This window comes from Haliotis rubra, unplaced genomic scaffold (genome assembly GCF_003918875.1).
Source record: "Haliotis rubra isolate DU_JTF1 unplaced genomic scaffold, ASM391887v1 Scf11, whole genome shotgun sequence".
NCBI lineage: Eukaryota > Metazoa > Mollusca > Gastropoda > Lepetellida > Haliotidae > Haliotis > Haliotis rubra.
In genome coordinates, this window is record NW_025765003.1 from 192,628 (window position 1) to 217,708 (window position 25,081).

General features: G+C 39.2%; 1 protein-coding gene and 1 long non-coding RNA gene across 2 annotated transcripts in view; both read left to right on the forward strand.

The window, feature by feature from the left end:
• LOC124284024 (leucine-rich repeat and coiled-coil domain-containing protein 1-like) overlaps window positions 1-25,081 on the forward strand; it is a 119,997-nt gene that overhangs the window by 47,772 nt on the left and 47,144 nt on the right.
• On the forward strand, window positions 6,220-22,024 carry LOC124284038. Its single transcript, XR_006900460.1, has 3 exons — window positions 6,220-6,289; window positions 18,989-18,992; window positions 22,014-22,024. It is a non-coding gene; the product is annotated as an uncharacterized LOC124284038 (long non-coding RNA).

Consider the following 25,081-nt stretch of genomic DNA (forward strand, 5'->3'; position numbering starts at 1 on the left):
CTGGTTGGATGTGCTTTTAAAAAACAAACATCTTACACTATTTCATCCAATCACAGCTGTCACATGTCTCTGTCTCTCTTCACTTGTTTACATACGGCTCTCGCGAAGGGAGCATGTGATACTGATTTAGTGTAGTGGAACCTATACCGGTATATGATATATTTCATACAGTTTATAAGTGACTTGTGCCTTGCCATGAAAATAGATGTTTTTATACACAGTGTTAATTCCCAATGCAAAAATATCCAATCCAAAATCACACAAGTGGGATAAAAAAAAATCATCAGGTAATATCATTCTTATATTTTAGGGCAATGTAATTCCACCTTCATTTGCTTATTTAGAAAAAGGCAACACTACCATATAGGCAGAACAACAATTGCATACAGTTTTTCAACATAATTATTTTAAGCACAAAACGATTATGTCGGTGATTGTTCATCGTTTGTAGGAATCAATTTGTCCATGCATTGGAGAAGTTACCCTTCATCAAAGGGAGGCTACTCTAAACATGTCTGCTCAGTCATATCTCATTGTCATATCATTATCAAATGTATTCAGATGGCCAACACAAAGACAAAATAGATCAAAGTAAATTCTGGCTCATATTTCAACTAAACCCAACTGCTATTGCCATCTGACCACAGTTGATACTGTTTTATAATCTCTTGTTTATTGTCAGTATTCATCCTTCACAGATACACAGCCACAAAATAGAACAAATTATATTCTGGCTCATATTTCAACTAAACCCAACTGCTGACAAAGTACTGTGACTATGTGTCCCAGTCCACCCAGCTTTGAATGGGTACCTGGTAAGGATGAGAAAGCCGTAATGACTTGGTGCACCTAGTGGCTGCAAGAGTTGTGTACTCCCCAGGGAGTTGAGATTGATAATACGATGTGCCGTTGAGATTGACATGCAGTGATGGAGGGAATATCACCATGTTGAGCACATACTAGTTGCGTGGATATGTGCGCTATATAAATATCCTATATGCCATCTGACCACAGTTGATATTGTTTTTATCTCTTATGTTTATCGTCAGTATTCATCCTTCCAAGATACACAGCCATGAAATAGAACAGAGTAACTTCTGGCTCATATTTCAACTAAACCCAAATGTTAAAGGCAAGAATTTATGGATGTAAGCTTCTTGAGGACCACGGCATTTTAGAGTAATTCTTACATCAGGTGAATGAAAAATATAGGGTACAGATATGTATGTACATGTGAAACAACAAAAGTGATTACAACAAGGGAAGACAGTAGTTAATCGATGTTGTTAAGTGTCACCATTGTCACTTGATGCCTGGAGTAATCCCTGGCTTCTGTTTGTCCCTCTGAGAATGCTTATCTGTGTGTTATAGTATCTAATTCAGGACAGTCATCGGACAAATATTTCTAAAGACCAAAAAGTATGTAGCCAAGCCATGCGAGACCTAATTGTAATCATTTAATCTGCACTGTTAATCCTTATCACTACCGCAGTCTACATTGTCTTGTCAGACACCCTGTACCACTCTGTCACTTTCATTAAGTACTGTTTATGACATTCATAGCCTTAATTGGTCAACCCCTTGGCCGTGTCTTCCATCACATCAACTGGTCCAGGAAGTGATATTGTTTCCCTGTCGGTCCATTGTTGAGTCTTCGCCTGTCCATTGTTGTCAAAAACTGTATATATGCTCACATCCATATTGTCAAGCAGTCCAGTATTCCGACTGTCTGTAGGGACGACCGTGAGCAGGATAATGCTGCTCGTAGGAAATGCCCTAGGGTTGAGCAGGAACTCCGCTCACCTCATTTATGTCTGAGCTGGCAACCGAGCTCATTTCTGTCTTGTCTACTTGTTTGCCATGTCTTTTGTAACCAACTAGAGAAGTTTACACTCAACTATGCCCTCGTCTTCATCAGCATACACTTCATGTTAATTCCAAGCTAGTTCCCTGACACACATATACGAGTTGACATATGCATAGTATGGTAAACCAAAGCTTACCAAAGAATTAATGTTTTTGTGGGTTCTCTTCAAGGATGAAATGTTTCAATTTTCGCTGTCTCAAGGTCAGCTTCAGTCACACATGACTCCAACACGTGAAGATCCGGGTTAGAATTGATCTTCAGCAACCCACGCTTGTCGTAAAAGGCGACTGACAGGATCGGATGGTCAGGTCGCTGACTTGGTTGACACATCTCATCGTATCCAAATTTATAGATCGATGCTCTTGCTGTTGATCTCTAGATTTTCTGGTCCAGACTTGATTATTTACAGATCACTGCCATATATATCTGGAGTATTGCTGAGTAAAGCATCATACAAGAAAGCAACCAAAAACTCAACAACATATGACTCCATGCTTTTTGATTTGCGTATATCATTTTAATGTAATTCATGTTCCAGTGTCTATCGATTTATGTCATTTGTCGTCAAGTAGACAATCTAAAATATTTATCCTACACATATCCACTACATGTGTTTTTAGAAATTTTGGTTCATTTGAAAATTGATTTATCTTTTCACATAAAGCGAATTTTAAAAGTAAGACATAAAAATTTAACTTGCACTGACTGAGGCATCGTTTCTGAACTGTGTGGGTGAAAATATCATCACTCACTTTGCAATGGTGAGACGAGTGAAGTTAAACATTGCATCAACGACTCTTTCAATGGCCTTAGTTTCAATTCAGATTTATTGCTGTCATACCAGATGAAAATAAAGTTCATTGAATATAACCCTATGATTAAATGTGGCTCACTTCATGATGTACAGATGAAATAACATGATATGACTCTCACATTAATCAAATAATAATCTCAGTTGTCAATCATGGTTGACATCAAGGTCATGGTTTGGCTAATTATAACTAAGAGGTGGACATTTGTTTGGACACTACAGTTCCGCAGCAGCTGTGTCATGAGACTTGGTGCCTGGACATTCTTAGCTCTCTCTTGTAGCCGTTTGCCATCTGCAAGCCATTGTACAACACACAAGAGTTCTCAGCTCTCTCAGTGTTAGCTCTCTTGTAGCCGTCTGCTGCAGCCTGCAAGCCATTGCAAGCCATTGTACATCACACAGGAGTACAGTCAGTACCTTGCCTCAGTGTTAGCTCTCTCTTGTAGCCATCTGCTACCTGCAGCCATTGTACATCACCCAGGAGTACAGTCAGTACCTTGCCTCAGTGTTAGCTCTCTCTTGTAGCCGTCTGCTACCTGCAGCCATTGTACATCACACAGGAGTACAGTCAGTACCTTGCCTCAGTGTTTGCTCTCTCTTGTAGCCGTCTGCTACCTGCAGCCATTGTACATCACACAGGAGTACAGTCAGTACCTTGCCTCAGTGTTAGCTCTCTCTTGTAGCCATTGTAGCCAAGCTACCTGCAGATAAGTCTGTACCTTGCCTCAGTGTTAGCTCTCTCTTGTAGCCGTCTGCTACCTGCAGCCATTGTACATCACACAGGAGTACAGTTAGTACCTGTGAAAGGAGATAATCTGTATAATTTGCAAAGCACCAAACAATCAAGGAATCTCTTTCCTTATGGTTAAATGGATTTTTTTCAATTGTTGCGTATGTTTGTTTTAGTGTTTACTACCTCTTACAGGAAATACAACAGGAATATATTTTAAGATGAAAGGAAATAAATAAGCAAATTGATCTTATGAAAATTGGCAGATTTTATTTTTTATGTGAGAAGTATGAGAAATTAGCCTGATAAAACAGTTCAAGTGGTGCTTAGCTTAATTCATCTCTGCACTGGAAGAGAAGACTGTTCGGATAAAATATTGATCTACTTGAACTGTATATGTCTAATTAGGTTAAAGGTGTCTTTGTTATGGTGCCCGTCTTCATAAGAAGGGTCAAGTAGTGATATAATATTAGTTGTTACAGAAAATGCTAGCCACCTGTTATTATACCAAGCCCGAGTTGTCTGATGCAGTTTCTAAAACATGGTATATGCAGTGCATGAAATAATCCAAAAACCAGCCAGACATCAGGGATAGTAACTTAAAAATGTTACCAGCCCAAAATGGATTTAACCAGACCAGACACCAAGATATTGTGAATTTACTCAGATGTATGGAACATCTAAATTTTCTACCAGACCATCGGACTGGCTAGCTGCAAATTTAGACCGTCCATCAGAAATCTAGCCCGTCTGGGGCAGTCGGACGGGCCTTATGTCATATACTGGTATATGTTTTACAAAGAAAAATATTTTGTAAATAACTGAAGTCATCAGGGCATTCCTGTCTCTTATACAAAAGTAGCTCTTGTTATGATTGAAGTTCTCAATGTAGTGTAGCTAAAGCACTTTAGGGACAGTGATTCACTGATTAGAAATGGGGTGTGATATCATGTTCAGCACTATTGCACAATACAGTGGTGTGTGTCACTTATTGTCCTGGTTCAAACCTAAGCTGGTTGTATAGTGGTAGTCGACCAATGAAGATCCGGGTTAGAACTGGTCTCCGGCAACCCATGCTTGTCGTAAGAGGTGACTAACGGGATCGGGTGGTCAGGCTCGTGGACTTAGTTGACACATGTCATCGTATCCAAATTATGTCTCACAGTCGCTGAACCACATTATTTTCCCTACTACCTAGCCCTCCCTGCAATGCTAAAGCCCTAAATGAAGCAAGTCTAGATTTCCCCAGGTTCTAATTCCCCCAACTCACTAGGGGACCTTTTCAATTTATATGAGTTTATTTGTTATGTTATATATAGATCCAGAGACTAAATGTTAAGGCAGCTGAAGTCTTAATGGTGAAGAAAAGTGGTCTCAGTAATTGACAGAAAGAGCTGTACAAAGTGGTTCCCAAAGGGAATTACAAACAAAACATCACATCCATATTTTTGCTGTGAATTTCCTTTTAATCATGAGTGTTTTGAAAATGACCTTCACACTACTTTAAGTGTTCCAGGATAAAAGCAAGAAATCGTTAATTACAAACAACGTCAACACAAGTCTACATTTATAGAAAAACTATCTCCAATTTGTGTTATCTGTGAAACTATTCAGTTTCAACTGGTGAGAATAAAACAGTTGGACTTCAAAGCTGGATCTCTACCATTCATCTTCTGAAAGAAAGTCGGCTTCATCTTAGGATAATGTCACACAATCACCTTTAACTCCTATAGTTTACTCTTCCCTGTAGCTCAGGAAGAAATCAACTCCATGACAAGTGTAACTTTTTGCATGTCTATAATTCAATATAAACATGGTGGGCTGATTTTCCTGGCACAATCACATAAAACGCCCCATTGGACGTTTGTTCCGATCAGGCATGTGTCGTAATGAAGCGAAAGGAAATTGTAAGACGATGCTTACTCTGACGGAAGTTCCGAAAGTCGGTTATAGCTGTATTCCTGCCATGAAAATCCTAGTTTTAGACGTAAGTCTGAAATCTTAATGAATTCCTTTGAGAGAAATGCCAGCTGTAAACGCCAAAGTGGTATGGGAGTTCCTTTTCGGATGCCCCAAGTGACCGTGTTGTATAGTTTAGCATAGTTGTATAGTCATCATAATCAACCCTATTTTATCAAGCGTCATTTCTCTCATCCATGTTTTGTATTCCATTGATCCCATTTCTGTTGACGTTTTCACATTTTCACAGCGGGATCTAATCACAAATCCTCTCCAGAAAATTGTCGAATCAATGGCGCCATTTTTTATTGTTTATCAAACTGACTTTCAAACAGAATTTGCAGCATCAATTTCTTCAAAGCGGAGCCTTTGGAGACAAATATTTGTAAAGAATAGCCAGCTGTAGATTATTATGTATTATATACCCATGTAAACTTCCTGAGAAACAACTCGTTCTTCGAACATCCAAATGCACTAGTATGACGTTCTATATATGTATGTCATGACATAAAAATAATTTATGTAATCTTAAATTTGCATTGCTCCTGATGAAACTGACCATAATTCCAACTGTGCTGATTGTGATACAACAAACATCCTGCACTTAACAAGTCAATATGATTGTATTGGGTCCTAGTCAAAAGGGCCGAATGACAAAAGGGCCCCAAAACAGAAAAGTCAAAAGGGCCCCAAGAAAGTCAAAAGGGCCGCAAACCCCTAGTCAAAAGGGACGCATCAAAAAGTCAAAAGGGCCCCAACAAAAAGTCAAAAGGGCCCCAACAAAAAGTCAAAAGGGCTGCATCAAAAAGTCAAAAGGGCTGCATCAAAAAGTCAAAAGGGCCCCAACAAAAAGTCAAAAGGGCCTCAACAAAAAGTCAAAAGGGCCTCAGACCCCTAGTCAGAAGGGCCCCATATAAAAAAAGTGTATTATAGTAAAAGGTTATACATCTATACAATGTAACTTTATACATACTAGTTCACTTTTTAATAAGATATTTTTTCAATATTTGAAAGAAAATGCTGACAAAGAATAGATGTATGTGATGTTTATTTATTTCATCTAAGCATGCATGATTATGACAAATACAGAGAAATGCATACAAGTACCACAACACACCTGTAAGAAACTAAAATATTTCACAAAAACACATATCCCTTTGATGCCATATTTGTGTTTTGACAATCGTGTAAGCTGTCACTAATCCCTAAGATTTCTTTGCTCTTCAGTGAATACTGTCAGAATATTTTAGAGTATTGTTTTCATTGTTACAATTGGAATACATATGTCAGTTGAGTTGACTCAGTGTCAATATGTGACTTTAAAATCTTGGACAGACTTGTTTTTGATATCACTTCCCTCTACCATGGCAGTAAGGTGAGTGAAGTGTTTGAAAACTCAATGACGTAGTCCCATGGATGATTCAAATACCTCTGAGAAAGAATCATTAGATTTTTCTTTATTTTTCACTCTTTTCATAAATAGTCCATAAAGCACTGAAAATGTTTCCCGATAACCCTATCTGATATATAATTATACATTTTCTATCAAAAGAGTCGCAGGCTTTACGGAAATCTATACATGCTACATAGAATCAACCTTTCCATTTAGATATATGTTTTTGAATAAGAGCCTTTAATACAAAAATATTGTCTGTTGTTGAGTAACAACTGTGTTAGCAAATTCAAAATCACTGCTTGTACTGTCATCAAAATCAGGAATACTGTCCTGAAAATCACCCGATCTTGCATTAAAATCACCAATAATCAATAAAACTGGATCTGAAGTAAAACATTCAAGGTGTTCAACAATTAAATGCTCAAGCTGAAAATAGCACATATTTCTTGATTAAGTTTAAGAACATACCTATATATGTGACATATTTAAGGGTGTTACAAATCTCTCAATAGAATTTCTAGCTAAAACTTTAATACCACCTGCATACCAACCTTTCTGATTGCCTGAAAACAATTTAATAGCATATTGAAATCTGTAAAATATTTGACAAGTCAAACTGGTGAAGCCATGTCTCTGTTAGTCCTATTATATAATAAGATTTCACATAGTCAATAAAGTGAAGAAAACCTCACCTAATTTTGGCATTTGCTGATATAGACAGACAGATTGTTTATTTCTCTGCCAAAGTATTTGTCATAGTCATAAATGATAAGTGTGTTGTTACTTGGATGAAATAAATAACCATCACATACATCTATTCTTTGTCAGCATTTTCTTTCAAATATTGAAAAAAATATCTATTAAAAACTGAACTATTATGTATAAAGTATACATTGTATAGATGTATATAACCTTTTACTATAATACACGTTTAAAAAAAGATGTTATTATTTTTCATATGGGGCCCTTTTGACTAGGGGTCTTATGCCCTTTTGACTTTTTGATGCGGCCCTTTTGACTTGGGGTTTGCGGCCCTTTTGACTTTCTTGTGGCCCTTTTGACTTTTCCGTTTTGGGGACCTTTTGTCATGCGGCCCTTTTGACCTGTTCCCATTGTATTGGATGCAGTGTGTCTTTTAATACACTTTCTGTACCTGCATGCCCACATTTTCAAAAATATAAAATAAAAATTAAAAAAAACCTTTTTCCAAGTTTTTTGAATATCACTTTTCACGAACAGATCCAGACTATAGCAATATACTCAGTTGTTGTTTGATCTTCTCCACCAATCCTGTAATGTCAACCAAATGTTTACCAATCATTGGAAAGAAATGTTTCTGATGATCTTTAATATCCTTATGTTGTTACAAGAAACTGTCAAGTCAACTGATGACTCGGGTTAAACAACTTCTTTGCTGACAATTATTTTATCATTTGTTTTGGGAAACAAAACACCCTTCAGCAATTATTTTATTCAGAAGTACAATTACAACTCTTCTCCTTCTCATCTTACTTCATATTCAGTTGGAAAAGTTGGAGAGATGAAAATGGTTTACAAATCTGATGATTTCTAACAAAACAATTTGGATTTTCTTTGGTTCTACTTGTATGGGGAAACATGCGACCCAGTTGTCTAAGGGGCTGCAAATCACTCAGATATGTTGGCTTCCTTAGTATTAGGTCCAAGTCAGAAACCTACATTTGTTGGTCTGAATCATGGTTCAAGCAGCATTGTACCTGTGCTTGGCGGTTTCACGAAAGTGGTACATGTCTGAGACCTTCATCACTCACTCACTCACTCACTCACTCACTCACTCACTCACCAAGCCACTCACTCACTCACCCACCAAACCACCCACCCACCCACTCACTCACTCACTCACTCACTCACTCACTCACTCACTCACTCACTCACTCACTCACCCACCCACCCACCACACACCACCAAGCCACTCACACACCAAGCCACTCACTCACCACCACCCACCAAACCTCACTCACTCACTCACACCCACCTCAAACCACCCACCCACCCACTCACTCACTCACTCAAACACCAAGCCACTCACTCGCTCACTTGCCTGCTGTTTAAGAGCTTCAGGTAATCCAGTTGGGACAGCTTGCTCAGGATGTTGAACGACCATCAAGATGTTCTACTAGTTGCATGTATTAATCTTCTGTCTCTATTCACTACCCATTTCATGAGGACTCTGTGTTTGTAGTTTGGCTCCTTGTTGTTTAATGCCTCTGTCAGCAATATTCCAGCTGTATATAAGTAATTTAGTCTGGAAGAGTCCGCCCAGTGGTGGATGTCATGAGCTACACATCATGTTACCTGGCTATGATGTGCAATGAAAAGCCTGGTCACCCAATCATGTGGACAAATTCTAACCTGGAATCCCTACAGGATTTTGTTATTAAGCAATCTACAGAGGTTGTCAGGGCTGGTAACTGCTTGTCCTCATGCCTGGAGTGAGTGAGTGAGTTTAGTTTTATGCCACATCCAGTCTGTAAATAATTGAGTCTGGACCAGACAGTCCAGTGATCAACAGCATGAGCATCGATCTGCACAACTGGGAACCAATGACATGTGTCAACCAAGTCAGCGAGCCTGACCACCCGATCCCGTTAGTCGCCTCTTACGACAAGCATGGGTTACTGAAGATCAATTCTAACCCAGGATCTTCGCTGATACCTCATGCCTGGATGATGTGGATAGGTGTTCATGCTTTCAATCACTGGTTGACCCACACTTGACTCAAAACTGAAAACAGGCATGTTCGCTGCAGCTACCAAAGTGAGTGAGTATGGTTTTACACTGCTTTTAGCAATATTCCAACAATATCAAAATGGGGGACACCAGAAACAGACTTCACACATTGTACCCATATTTGGAACCATAACCATTTCTTCAGCATGATGAGTGAACACTTTAACCACTAGGCTACCCCACCGCCCAAGATCGCTCTGTGTGACCTGATTCACATAGTTGTCTTCTACAAGCAACATAAGTTGATGGGTATCAGTTCTCACTCCAAATCCCCACCAATATCAAAATGGGGGACACCAGAAACAGGCTTCACACATTGTACCCATGTTTGGAATCAAACCCATGTCTTCACCATGACAAGTGAACACTTTAACCACTAGGCTACCCCACCGCCCAAGATCGCTCTGTGTGACCTGATTCACATAGTTGTCTCCTACAAGCAACATAAGTTGATGGGTATCAGTTCTCACTCCAAATCCCCACCAATATCAAAATGGGGGACACCAGAAACAGACTTCACACATTGTACCCATGTTTGGAACCATAACCATTTCTTCACCATGACAAGTGAACACTTTAACCACTAGGCTACCCCACCGCCCAAGATCGCTCTGTGTGACCTGATTCACATAGTTGTCTCCTACAAGCAACATAAGTTGATGGGTATCAGTTCTCACTCCGAATCCCCACCAATATCAAAATGGGGGACACCAGAAACAGGCTTCACACATTGTACCCATGTTTGGAACCATAACCATTTCTTCACCATGACAAGTGAACACTTTAACCCACTAGGCTACCCCCTACAAGCACCAAGATCGCTCTGTGTGACCTGATTCACATAGTTGTCTTCCTACAAGCAACATAAGTTGATGGGTATCAGTTCTCACTCCAAATCCCCACCAATATCAAAATGGGGGACACCAGAAACAGACTTCACACATTGTACCCATGTTTGGAATCAAACCCATGTCTTCACCATGACAAGTGAACACTTTAACCACTAGGCTACCCCACCGCCCAAGATCGCTCTGTGTGACCTGATTCACATAGTTGTCTTCTACAAGCAACATAAGTTGATGGGTATCAGTTCTCACTCCAAATCCCCACCAATATCAAAATGGGGGACACCAGAAACAGGCTTCACACATTGTACCCATGTTAGGAATCAAACCCATGTCTTCACCGTGACAAGTGAACACTTTAACCACAAGGCTACAACACTGACCCACCACCAAAGTGAACCCAGTGAAGATATGGGTGGGAATATGTCTTCAGCAACCCATACTTGTCGTAAGAGGAGACTATGGGTATCATGTGGTCAGGTTGCTGATTTGGGTGGTCACCATATTATATATTGTAATATGCTGCTCGGGTCACATGATCTCTCTGGTCAAGACATATCAGTTCCGTGAGATTCACAGTTCTTCAAAGTGGCAAACAGGGGAACCGTGTTCTCCAAAGCAACCTTGTCACACAGTGTTTGAAACCAGAGAGCATATACTGATATATAGCAGGCCTTACTTTACCACTGTGCAGAAAAACGCTGAAAAGTCCACATTAATTGTGGAAATAGCAACATAAACATATTACCTCGCTACTGAAACAGAAAAAACAGTCACTTTAAATCACTAAAACTGGAGAAAAAAACGAAGAGCCTGCAACTTCGATTATGGGCATGCGCACATGGAAGAGGAAGTCTCTACCGCATGTTGACATTTTCCAGCTTGGACAAAAGTTACATTCCCTTTTTAAGTATTTCTGTTGTGTTATTTGGCATTTATCATCATCATACTTGTGTGCACACTTGTTTAGTTTACTTTCCATTCGTATGAAATGATTGACAGCAATTTTTTCGACATATTCAATACTTTTTCTACACAAAGCGATTCACGGTTGCTTGGAAATTTTAAGAAACTCGGATTGCATGTGCAGTAGAGGTCAAAGTTCACTGATATAAAAATGTTGCTGTTTCATAGTCTTTCGTTGTTGTTTTTACGATTTCAGTTGCGAGGTTATATGTTTATGTTGCTATTTGCACGATTAATGTGGACTTTTCTGCATTTTTCTGCACATTTGGAAAGTTTTCTTTGGTAGGCCTGTATAGTCTCTGTTGAAACTAAGTTGTGTTTGTTCAGAAGGTGTGATAAAAACCCAGCAAACACATTAGGTGATGGGGAAGGTTTCACATCAAAGTCATTACTTTTCAAACCTTTTCCGATTAGTTTGAAGGATAATATGATATCTGTGTCATATATTCCCTTATCGTACAGAAATGTCAACACATGCATGTTTGTCTGACTTAGCCCATTAGACATAGTTGTCAGGATATTGGTATGTCATTTGGGATATGTTCCACTGATGTAAATTAGTTGTCAGGAAATCAGACACTACACAAGAATGGAACTGAATGCTCAAAATGTGAATTCCCCGGTGACAAAATTGTTCGTGAAATGAATGCTCGGGCAGGCGAGATGCAGCAGACAACTGAATATGTCATAACTGATTGAATACTCCCTGATGCTTGAGTCGTTACCATGCCATCCATCAGCAGTGGCCAAAAATTATTTCTAGACCAATGATTACTTGAACTGAAAGTGACCTTAACTATATAATAAACATGTTGTATTTACTTGGAAATGACTGTAACAGATTCTATGGGATTTGTTCCATATGACCACTTTCTAAAAAATGACTGCAGAGGAACAATTACATGTCTGAGAGAGCTCTATTTTACTTTGATAAACAAATCAAAGCGTTTCATTTCCATCTTTTCTACAAAATTATGTTATACCTTAAAAGGATTTTTGTTGATATATGGGATCAGATTTGTGGACGCCATCTTGGAATTTGGGATCTTATGATGTGACAAATGACATCAATGAATTGTTTGGGAAGAAAGAGGTGTTCCTTTGCCACATTAACCTAAACTTCAAAGTCTTTTGTTTATTTGTCTGTTATATTAATTGACAATATTTACTTGTTTAACTTTGGTCATGGCTGAAATAATGCTGATGCAAAGTTAAATTTTGACTTACTCATTTCACTGGAATATGTGTTGGAACTGATCCTCCATCCATGGCTTCAATGGGCAGACAATCCATCCATGTCTTCCCTTATCCATTATCATCCATGTCTTCCTTATCCATTATTAGAAGAATGGGCAGTCTTCCCTTACAGAATCTATCCACGTCTTCCTTATTTATCAGAATGGGCAGATTATCAGAATGGGCAGACAATCCATCCATCCATCCATGTCTTCCTTTTTCCTTATCATTTATTATCAGTTTTCCTTAATTATCAGAATGGGCAGACAATCCATCCATGTCTTCCTTATCCATTATTAGAATGGGCAGACAATCCATCCACGTCTTCCATATCCATTATCAGAATGGAAAGACAATTAATCCAAATCTGCCTCATCAGAATAGACAAATACTTTGTAAATCGTCCATGGATTCCTTATCCATAATCAGAAAAGACAGATATTTGACAAGTTATAGTTAGTTCTTACTTGAAAGCACTCACTGGTAGCCACAGTTTGCTTTGCTGAGTTGTCACATGGGCCAGAAAACTTTACTGGAGTTCGAAACCTAGTTGTTTGGTTGGTTGGTTTGTTGTTAGCGTCATACTCAGAAATATTCCAGCTTTATGGCTGCGTTCTGAAATAACCGAGTCTGGACCAGACAATCCAGTGATCAACAGCATGAGCATCAATCTACGCAATTGGGATACAATGACAAGTGTCAACAAAATCAGCAAGCCAGACCACCCAATCCCATTAGCAGCTGCTTATAGCAAGCATGGGTAACTGAAGACCAATTCTAACCTGGATCTTCACGGGTCTCGAAACCAGACCAGGGTTTCTAGTTTGTCAGTACCATGGCCATGTTCTTCAGTTTTCATTAAAAAGGTCAATGTCTGATGCCTGCATCAGTTTGGGCTTTCTTCCCCCATTGAGTTGAACGACTCATGTAGCTGAAATACTTCTTGCATTAGTTTTGAACTGTCTCTTTTCTTGTTGTCTTATTATTTTATGTCATTAATTAACAGATTAATGGGTTGAAGTTAATATTTCCTATACTTAAAAACCTGAGTATTAAAATTGCATTTATCATTTCCATCTTTAAGCTTTTCCCATTTAGAGTGAGTGAGTGAGTTTAGTTTTACGCTGCACTCAGCAATTTTCCAGATATATGGCGGGGTTCTGTAAATAATCGAGTCTGGACCAGACAATCCAGTGATCAACAGCATGAGCATCGATCTGCGCACTTGGGAACCGATGACATGTGTCAACCAAGTCAGCGAGCCTGACCACCCGATCCCGTTAGTCGCCTCTTACGACAAGCATAGTCGCCTTTTGTGGCAAGCATGGGTTGCTGAAGACCTATTCTACCCCGATTTTCACGGGTCTTTCCCCATTAAGAAACAAATACACCCAAATTGTTGAAATTTTATGGTACTTATCGAGTAGAGATACATTTTTCTTTTTGCAAATATGAAGCAAACAGATATTCTTACAATTTCATTTGGGAACATCCATTTGCTGAGATGTAAATTTTGAAAACCATTAATAAAGAAAATAATGAATTATGTATTTTATAGTAGTTGAACCCCATTGATTGCAGTTACAGCAATAACAATTCATTACATTTTATTATATATGATATGTAATTCCACAACTTTACTTATCTGATACAAGCCAAGCTCTCACATAATGAACAGGCTGTTGACTTAAGGCAGTGTTAATGGCACTTTGGATGAAAATTTGGTGGCATTTGACTGAACCTCGAGGCAAAACATGATTAATCTTTAGTTTTGAATAGGGGTACAGTCAGTTATACTACTAGCAGACAAAGTTCTGGTGCCATAAGAAAACGGATAATTTCAGATTGATAATAGTTGCCTCCTGGCGATGTGGCCATTGCACTTGCATGGGTATTCTGTCTCGCAGTCCCTGAACCACATTATTTGCCCTACAGCCTAGCCCTCCCTGCAATGTAGTCTGTCTCACAGTCCCTGAACCACATTATTTTCCACAGTCCCTGAACCACATTATTTTCCCTACTGCCTCACAGTCAGCCCACAATCCCTGAACCACATTATTTGCCCTACAGCCTAGCCCTCCCTGCAATGTAGTCTGTCTCACAGTCATGAACCACATTATTTTCCCTACTGCCCAGCCCTCCCTGCAATGTAGTCTGTCTCACAGTCATGAACCACATTATTTTCCCTACAGCCCACAGAACCATTATTTTCCCTCTAGCCCTCCCCTGCAATGTAGTCTGTCTCACAGTCATGAACCACTTCCAGCCTCCCCTGCAATGTATGTCACAGTCTGAACCACATTATTTTCCTCTCCACAGTCCCATGAACCACATTATTTTTCCCTTAGCCCTCCTGCAATGTAGTCTGTCTCACAGTCCTGAACCACATTATTTTCCCTACAGCCTAGCCCTCCCTGCAATGTAGTCTGTCTCACAGTCATGAACCACATTATTTTCCCTACAGCCCAGCCCTCCCTGCAATGTAGTCTGTCTCACAGTCATGAACCACATTATTTTCCCTACAGCCTAGCCCTACCTGCAATGTAGTCTGGCGGACCCTCTCACTCACAGTCATGAACCACATTATTTTCCCTACTGCCCTAGCCCTCCCTGCAATGTAGTCTGTCTCACAGTCATGAACCACATTATTTTCCCTACAGCCCAGCCCTCCCTGCAATGTAGTCTGTCTCACAGTCATGAACCACATTATTTTCCCTACAGCCCAGCCCTCCCTGCAATGTAGTCTGTCTCACAGCCCCTGAACCGAATTTTTTTCCCTACTGCCCAGCCCTTCCTGCAATGCTAAGCCCTAAATGAAGCAAGTCTCCATTTTCCCAGGTTCTGAATCTCCCATCTCACTGGGGCTCCTTTTCAATTTAAATGGGATTATTTGTTACTGTCAAAATTATATGTATTCAGAGACTACCATATGTAACCGCAGAGAAGCCGAATTTTGAAGACCAAAAAAAGCAGCCTGTAGAAGGGGTTGGCTTATCTACGGGAAACACTTTTGTCAAACCTTTTTGGATGACCAGTTAGAAAACGGCATTGTATCGTTTCTCATGAACGAACAAAAGAAAACAACTTTGGTAGTGAAGACATCAAATTTGCAATTAAACATCACTAGACAAGATTATTTACCTTTTCAGTTCTACATTGTTTTTGCTAGGCATTGTATTATATACAGGGGTTAAGATTACCATGTGTATTTGTCTCGTATATAGAGCCGGAAATAGCAGTCAGCTGTGGTAAGCGTTAGGCTATTGCATGGGCTGCTATGCGACACTGGGTGTTGCAGGAGGAAACTGAGCTGCGAAATTGCTGTGTTCCTAGTGTTTCTTGCAATGCTTCTTGGAATTAATGAATATAAATGTTTTTGTTTGTGCTCATCAGGGTTTGTGTAAAAGTGATTTTTCTCAAATTGATTGTTCGTGTAACCAGTTATCTGCATGGTTGAACCACACCTCATGGTGATTCCCAATGAGAACTGATCCCCATCAACTTATGATGCTAGTAAGAGACAAATATGTGAATCCGGTGGCCGTCACACAGAGCCATCTTGGGCGGTGGGGTAGCCTAGTGGTTAAAGCATTCGCCTGTCACCCCAAAGACATGGTTTTGATTCCACACATGGGTGCGTGTGAAGCACATTCCTGGTGTTCCCTGCCGTGATATTAATGGAATATTGCTAAAAGTGGCGTAAAACTGAACTCACTCACTCACAAAGAAATCTTCATACTATGACTGACATAAAGTCTATTTAAAGTATAGGAATTAGGATCACCTTGGTAATACGAAATCTTTGTGCACTGTGACGTCTGTGACATGAAACCATCTTGGCACCATGACTGTTGAAAGTCCATGCTAAAGTAAGAGAATTATGATCACCAACAGATTTGTGCAAAAGGGCCCTGGTGGGGCTTGACAATTCTTTTTGTTACCGGTATGTGTTATCTTGGACAGTGTTGATCAATGCTAACAATGCTAACCACGGAAGTCACTGATTGGTCACCATTAACAGTGGAATGATCCAAGAACCCAAGAAGTTACAAGATGCCAAACCCTTAGCTGTATAACATTGTCAGATTCCATAAAGTACAAAATCAAAAAGAATTTATGAAAGGACCCCAAAATGGGAAAGCATGTCCTGTGCAATCACTGCACTGCTACGCACACAATTTGCATATGTGAAATCTGCGTACTGTTTGTCAAATGTTATTAAAAAAATTAGTCAACATGATGTGTTGCTAATGTAATGTTTCCAAACTGTGACGTAAATTTGATACTCCATTTTGGTCAGACGTAGATACTCCATTTTGGTCCGATGTAGATACTCAATTTTGGTCCGATATGTAGATTATCCATTTTGATCAGACGTACATACTCCATTTTGGTCAGACGTAGATACTCCATTTTGGTCCGATATGTAGATTCTCCATTTTGGTCAGATGTAGATACTCCACTTTGTTTTCACTTTTCCCCTTCATGGTAACCTTAGTGTCAGTGACCTTGACCCCACTCTCCCCATCAGTAACCCAGCCCTTCTAGCTTCCACACCGTTTTCCTATACACTAGTGTCAGTGCCTGCATTCATCAAAGTCTTACACATTTTACAAATAAAGATCAAGATAGAGGAAATTACACAAGTAAATTGTTTGTTATAAAATCAACTCTTACATAGCTGCCATTTGTTCAAGTATATGATAGGTTTTTGTGAAGGTACACATCAAAGTCGCTATTTGTCAAATCCTTTCAGAACAGTAGGAAGGAAAATATCATAACTGTGTCATATATTCTTTCATCATACATCAAAGTCAAGTCATGCATGTATGTCTGGCTCAGCCCATTAGAAGTAGTTATCAGGATATCAGCTTCCACAGAAGATTGCACCTGAATGCTTATTATGTGAACTCCCTGATGACTGAATTGTTCCTGGAATGAATGCCCGGCCAAGATGTGGCAGACAATCTAAATATGTCATAACTGATTGATAACTCCCTTGATGCTCGAGATGTCACAGTGTCATCCATACGGCCTGAACGTGAAAATTCATTTCCTTGAACAAGAAATTGTTGACCTGACAGTAGCCTCAACTGTATTTTAACCACTATTTATTACCCTGCAGGTATTCGAGACGACATGCATCACATATTTGAATTAGAGATATCAAATTTTAGGGGGAGGGCTTTTCAAAGCACAAAAACAGTATTTTTTCTGATATATATACTGTTGAAAAATACTGACTAATATGTGTTAAATATTATGCATAAATGAGCAGGATTGAAACAGTTATCTATCTCTCACATTGTTATCTCCCCTTATCTGAAAAATTGATTGATAAAAGGCGTCCGAAGAACTTATTCAGATAAGAATCCTTCATTATTTTCGGAAGTGGTTGGAGTGTTTGTAAGCCCATCCTGATGATCTGCGGTATCTTCTTAATTCCATTATGACATAAGCGATGGCTATGTATTGGCCCCAAAATTTGAGTGAGTGAGTATGGTTTTACGCCGCTTTTAGCAATATTCCAGCAATATCACCGCGTGGGACACCAGAAATGGGCTTCACACATTGTGCCCATGTGGGGAATCGAACCCGGGTCTTCGGTGTGAAGACTAGGCTACCCCACCGCCCCCCAAAAGTTTGAAGATACAGTGATTGTGATATATGTTGTGTTGGGAGCTAAAGTGTTTGACAGTTAAAATGCATGCAGATCCTATTTAAGACCATCCATAATCCACATGGCTGTTGATCACTGGATTGTCTGGTCCAGACTTGATTATTTACAGACAAAACTGGAATATTGCTGGTATGGCATAATACTAAACTCAGTCACTCCTCTAATTCGGGACAGCCACCGGCCAAATATTTCTAAAGACCAAGCCATGCGAGACCTAATTGTAATTATTTAATCTGCATTAAATTGTTTTCACTCACTCACTCACAACATAATGTCTCAAATACAACAGGTAACACCTTGTGGTGGGGCAGCCTGGAGGTAAAAGTATTCACTTGTCATGCAAATTCAATTCCCCACACGGGTACAGTGCTTGAGCCGATTTCCAGTGTACCAATGCCATTATTTACTCACTGGTAGCATAAGGACTTTTTTCAAGAATCCTCAAGAAAACATCATTTTCATTCTAATTTGCAGTAAAATCCCTCATTTGAAATATTTTGGGAGATTGTGCCAAATTGAGTCTGTCAGTTTACATGTTGATCTTTGCTGAACTCTTGTTAAGAAGAATCCTTTGGATGGGTTGCTGAGATATAAATTTTCAATAACAGAAACCCTGTGTGAGGTTATTGATATGTGAGATGGAGATTGTGACGTCACTTCTGCAATTAAGCTCAAATGTCACATGAAGCCAGGGTGCACAAAACCAATGTTTTCTCACAGACTTGTTAGTAATGTTGTGTTTTCTTAAACAATAACCAGTCATTCAACAGCTATTACATGAACATGTGGAGACAGTCTGACCTTAAAGCAGCAATGAAAACAATTAACAAGCTAAACCAGTTCCTTTTCCACTTACAGGAAGGTAAACACTCCAACTGTAGTTCTGCAGCAAATGTCAACTATAGTTCTGCAGCAATGTCAAATGTCAGATGCTTGAAAATATCTGTGATGACATTCATCATAAGTTTTCATGTTAAGAAAAATTCAATATTGAAAAGCATGGTCAGTTTTAATTACTGGAAAGATATGGATAATAGAAAAGTTTAAAATCTTGCACAAAAAATCATCCAATCACAGCTGCCAGATATCTCAGTCTTCAGTGAAGGCCTCTATGGAAAATGCTGGTTTATTGGAAGAATCGGGTTTGGTGTCTTTAGGGTATGTAGGGGCGGTGGGGTAGCCTAGTGGTTAAAGCGTTTGCTCGCCACATTGAAGACCTGGTTTCGATCCCCACATGGGTGCAATGTGTGAAGCCCATTTCTGGTGTTCCCCCCGCTGTGATATTGCTGTAATATATACAAGTATATTGCTTAAAATGGCTTAAAACCTCACACACTCACTCCAGGGTATGTACATCTTAACATGAAACTTTAAGTTAGGTTATTGCGGAAGATCATGTAAAAACAATTAAATTAAACTTAAAACAAGCGTTTCTATTCAAGTACATTTGGAAACAAATACCACTATTAAATACTTGATTGCCTTGAGAGAGTAAATCTGACCAAATCTGAACCCACTAAATGTTTTTTTCTTGGCCTGATGCTACTACAGATCCAAGTCAAAAAGAAATCCAAATTTATTTATTCTGATATTAAGGTTACCCTTAACTTTGCATAGTGTTTGAATCAAAATATTCTTATTTAGACAATAGCTTTGTGGTATTTTTTGTTTCCACACAGCAAGACAGGATGCTTATATGTAATCATATTAAGAGCACCTATATTACATACCAGTTCTTATACACTGGGACATCAATAAACACAATACCGAATATGTCTTAATAGTCTTTGGAACTGCAGATTTCTTTTAAAATCAGGAACAAGATTCATTATGTATTTTGCTTTTTTTGTATTCATATTTCATTCCAGATGGACACATTTGAAAATAACAAATTGAACTTTTCTTGGTGTGTTTGTATGTAATATGACGTAGTCAGAGAAAGTGGTAGTTATCTTCCTCTGCATCAGCTTTAAGAATGTTGGGTATTTTTAGATCTGGGCCGGTAGGGTAGCCTAATTGTTGAAGTGTCCGCTCATCACGCTGAATACCCGGGTTTGATTCCCCACATGGGTACAATGTGTGAAGCCCATTTCTGGTGTCCCCTGCTGTGGTATTGCTGGAATATTGCTAATCCAATCCAGTGATCAACAGCATCAATCTACACAATTGGGATACGATGACATGTGTCAACCAAGTCATCAAGCCTGCCCACCCGATCCTGTTAGTCGCCTCTTACGAGAAGCATGGGATGCTGAATATTAATATATGATAATAATAATGACAATGATTAATTTATATAGCACCTAGTATCCATCTGACTAGTTGCTCACTGGATGCTGTAATCATAATCTGATTATTATTACCCCAGATGATCCAAGCTGCCTGTGAGGTGCTAGAAGGTTAATAGTCACATGACTTATCTGACCAGGTACCCATTTCCTGCTGGGTGAACAGAGACAAGTTTTGAACAAACTCACTTGCCTAAGGTGAGACCACATGTATCACATGTGCTTCATAGTGGGGGCAGGACTGAAGTCCTAGAAACTCTCAGGAGTCAAACTGCCAAATATGGTCACCCATCCAAGGACTCGCCGCGCTCGACGTTACTTAACTTCAACTGATTCGTGACCTGAGCTCTATGCACTGGACCACACACCACTACAAAGAAGACCAATTTTAACCCGGATCTTTATGTGTCGAATGGTAAAGAAATTGTGAAGACACAAGTATATAATTTCATGAAATTGAATATCTCCTCCTGTTTGTTTTAAACATTGAAATAAGGATCACATATTGATTTGTATGTGGAATAATTGTTAAGAATCTCAGTGCATGAAGACTTGCATTGAATATTTGCCCGGGTATGGTTAACACAAAATGTAGACACCTATGCATCTACTTGAATAAAGATGGTAATTTCTAAAATCTTTGAAAATTTGCTGGGTATGGTTAACACAAAAAATTTAGACACCTATGCATCTACTTGAATAAATATGGTAATTTCTAAAATCCTTGAATATTTGCCTGTATGGTTAACACAAAATTTAGACACCTATGCATCTACTTGAATAAAGATGGTAATTTCTGAAATCCTTGAATGTTTGCTGGGTATGGTTAACACAAAATTTAGACACCAATACATCTACTTGAATAAATGTGGTAATTTCTGACATGTTTTGAATATTTTGGATATTAACGGTGAATATTCTGGAGGTCCTAGTTTTTGCAGCCATTTTGTTCATATGGTTGCAACTTGTCATGTGTCTGCAACCGTTACACAATACAGTTACTAGTAAAAATACTGTAAAATTTCTTGAGCATAACCAGTCTTAGTTACCTGCTGAAACAGATTCCTTGGGTGTAGAAGGTAAACTACCTGTGAGCATCATGTGACTTACTACGCCCAGCACAGTATCAGTGTCTACACTTCTGGGCCCTCAAAACGTTCGTAGCCCTAAGAATTCTTAACTTTGATTGTAGCCAATGTGTTAAGAATGGGCTTAAGAAGTTTGTAGGGTATATGGCGGCGGTCCGAAAATAATCGAGTCTGGATCAGACAATCCAGTGATCAACAGCATTAGCATCGATCTACGCAATTGGGAACCGATGACATATGTCAACCAAGCCAGCGAGCCTGACCACCTGATCCCGTTAGTTGCCTCTTACGACAAGCATGGGTTACTGAAGATCAGTATTCTAACCCGGACCTTCACGGGTTCGTAGGGCTACGAACGTTTCGAGAATAGCTAGCCAGAACATCTTTTGGGGAATATTTTCGGGATCTTTTTCTACATTCTCTTGATATGCGTGACAATGTTTCTGAACCATGTCACGAATGCTTTCTATCTTACCAGCAAACATAGTCAAAACTGTTCATAGCTCAAGTCATAGATAATTCTTTGAGTGTGGTCTCAGCAATAAGCTCCTTTTAACGTATTCATAGTCATGTGGGGCCTATGCATAAATAAGAGTCATGTGACATTGGTCTTGTCAACTGAGGGTGTTGGTGACTTGTCTCTCCTTAATTCCCCCAACAACATGAACAATGTCACACAGTGACAACACAGAACTCGCTCTGGAAGCTCTACACAAGGCTTTCATCCCAGGAGGACATCAGTTCCTTTCACCCAGTTTTACTTACACCCCGTCCAAGTCTGCGAGTTCTGGGACCATGGTTTCCGCTCCCAGGAATTGGTCACAGAACTGATAAACTCATTGATGACAATTTTGGTCGTCATGTGCCTTTGGCACGAAAACTAATGCTTGAAAGAATCAGTAAGGTTGATTAGCGATAACCATTGGAAAGTGACAAAAGGTTTGACTGTCTAAACATTCTGTCCGTCATCGTCCAATAAGCAAACTGCTTCCTTTTAAAATGTGATGTGATGGAGTTCTGTTGCAACTTGTCTTGAATAAACCCCAGTCAGAACTCAGTTCTGGCTTTGTGGAAGGATCTAGTCATGAGAAATCCTGGGAAAAGTTTAAAAATGGGAAAAGTGCCTTTGAGCATGTAGGGCTAATGTTTTAGAGGCCATGAATATTTCTAATGTCACTTTCATGGTTTTAACTTTTTAAATCCAATCATCTATACTTTTTTTTGTTTTATTTGCGTTTTAACATTTTTATAAAGTGATTTATCCTTGTTGCCCCCCGAAAATTTGTATTAGTAGTTTGGCCACTAGCCTTTAAGCAGATTGAACAAGGAATTGGTGAAACAGGAAATTGAAATAATCTGAATGTGTAATATAAAAAATATGTTCCTTAAGCCATTTCAACCAGGGAGACAGGCCATTATCAGTGATTGATGGAATCTAATTCAAGGCCACAAATCTGTCAAAAAATACAATAAAATTGATGACCAGTTTTCAGGCTGATATGCATGAGCAACATCTGATTAAACTCTTTACTTGCCAAGTGACCGGTCAGTTGTTGATGCTTTTGCACATGACCATTAAGATCACTGTGGTCTTGGAGTGACCAGCATAAGCTGGTCAGTAACTAGTCCCACTACTAATACATCATTGGAATGGAGACACATACTACTTTCCAATAAACAACTCTGATTGGAGAAATAGGAAAATAGCATCAGCTTGAGGAGGAAGGTTTTCTGGGAATATTTAATGGAAGCATGTCCTTGGTGAGATGAATGACCTGACTGAACAATTTTGGTGGGATATTAACGGTAATTGTTTCCTGCTGGTCAAGCGTTCGAGGAAATACTTCAATTGCGTGAACGCTTAAGTTCTATGTCTGATGTTATGCACAGCATATTTAGACGTAAGGTGTGCATCTTTTTTCACGATTAGATTATTAATTATGGTCCATGTGCGTGCATGAAGTTTAGAGTTTCTTTAACTTTCCTTTTCTTTTGGTTTTCAGATTTATCAATCAATTATCATTTTTGTTTTTATGCTACAAAAGTATAGCAATGTAAAAAATATCAACATTGTCATTTTCAGGTGGGAGTTATTAATATGATTATACATTGTTTCTGAACTAACATGAAGCTGGCTTTGGTCTTCCAGAAACTAAACTGATAAATGTCAGGATAAAATGTTAGAAATGTTCTACCAGCAAGTGGTCCCCCCTCGTAAGAAACAGCGAAAAACGACAACAAAATAATGATCGTTTGTTAAAAAACCTTTTTATTCGGCTGTCCAAAGTTATGAGACATGAATTATGAGTTGGTCTGTTGATTTCATGTGACTGTGCAAAGTTTGATTTTGTTGTATTTGTTAGATGTTGTGTTAGTGAGCAATTCATCAGTCTAAAATGAAGTCAAATGGACTAGCGGTATATCCATTACCGTTATATGTTGGTGATTTATGTTTTAAAAATGTACCTTATGACTTTAGAATTTGAAATTTGGTTAGATACTTAGCCATTGTCGGGCATGGTGAGTGAGCTGTCTAAGGCGCGGCGCTAGTAAGCAAAAGGTGTCTGGATCGATCCCCACTTGTGACCGGGTGTAAAAACCTTGGAGCTAACATTACTTGCAGGCTCTTTCAGTGTTGTCACAACCCCTAGTGTGCAGTACACAACCCTGTGCACTTAAAAGAACCCACTAACCAACGATTGGTGACCAGATGGTGGACACACGAACACGTGCAGACACCTAGTTGTGGGTATAGTAACGTGCACTATCATTGGACAAAATACTGTGGTTATGTGTCCCAGTTCACCCAGCTGCAAATGGGTACCTTGGGAGGATGAGGCTGTGTGATACCTCGCTGCGCCTAACAGGCTGCATGAGTTGAATACTCCCCAGGGAGTTGAGTTGGTTAAAAGAATGCCAGAAAAAGATAAATCCGTTGATAAAGGGAACACTCAAGCGCCTTGAGCATGTACTAGTTACATGGATATGTGCACTATATAAATATCATATCATCATCATCATCATCATCATCATCATCATTGTGCAAGCATTATACAGAAAAGTTTTAGTTTGTTTGTTTGCTGTTTAAATACAGTACAATAAAATTGTACTGTCAATAAAACTCTTGTCTGTCTGTCAGTACTCAGCAATTTTCCAGCTGTATGAACTGGCCTGCAATTAATTGAGTCTGGACTTGACAATCAAGTGATTGACATCAGGAGCATCTATCTAAGTAATTGGGATACGATGACATGTGTCAACCAAGTCAGCAAGTCTGACCATCCATCATTAGTTGCCTCTTACGACAATCATGCACGGGTTGCTGAAGACAAATTCTTACCTGAATCTTCACGGGTCGCATCCAACCTTGATTTTCAAGTAGTTGTTCCCAAACAGTATCTGGGTCAACATGTTCATTGAAAGTAACAGATACCTATGCATCTAGT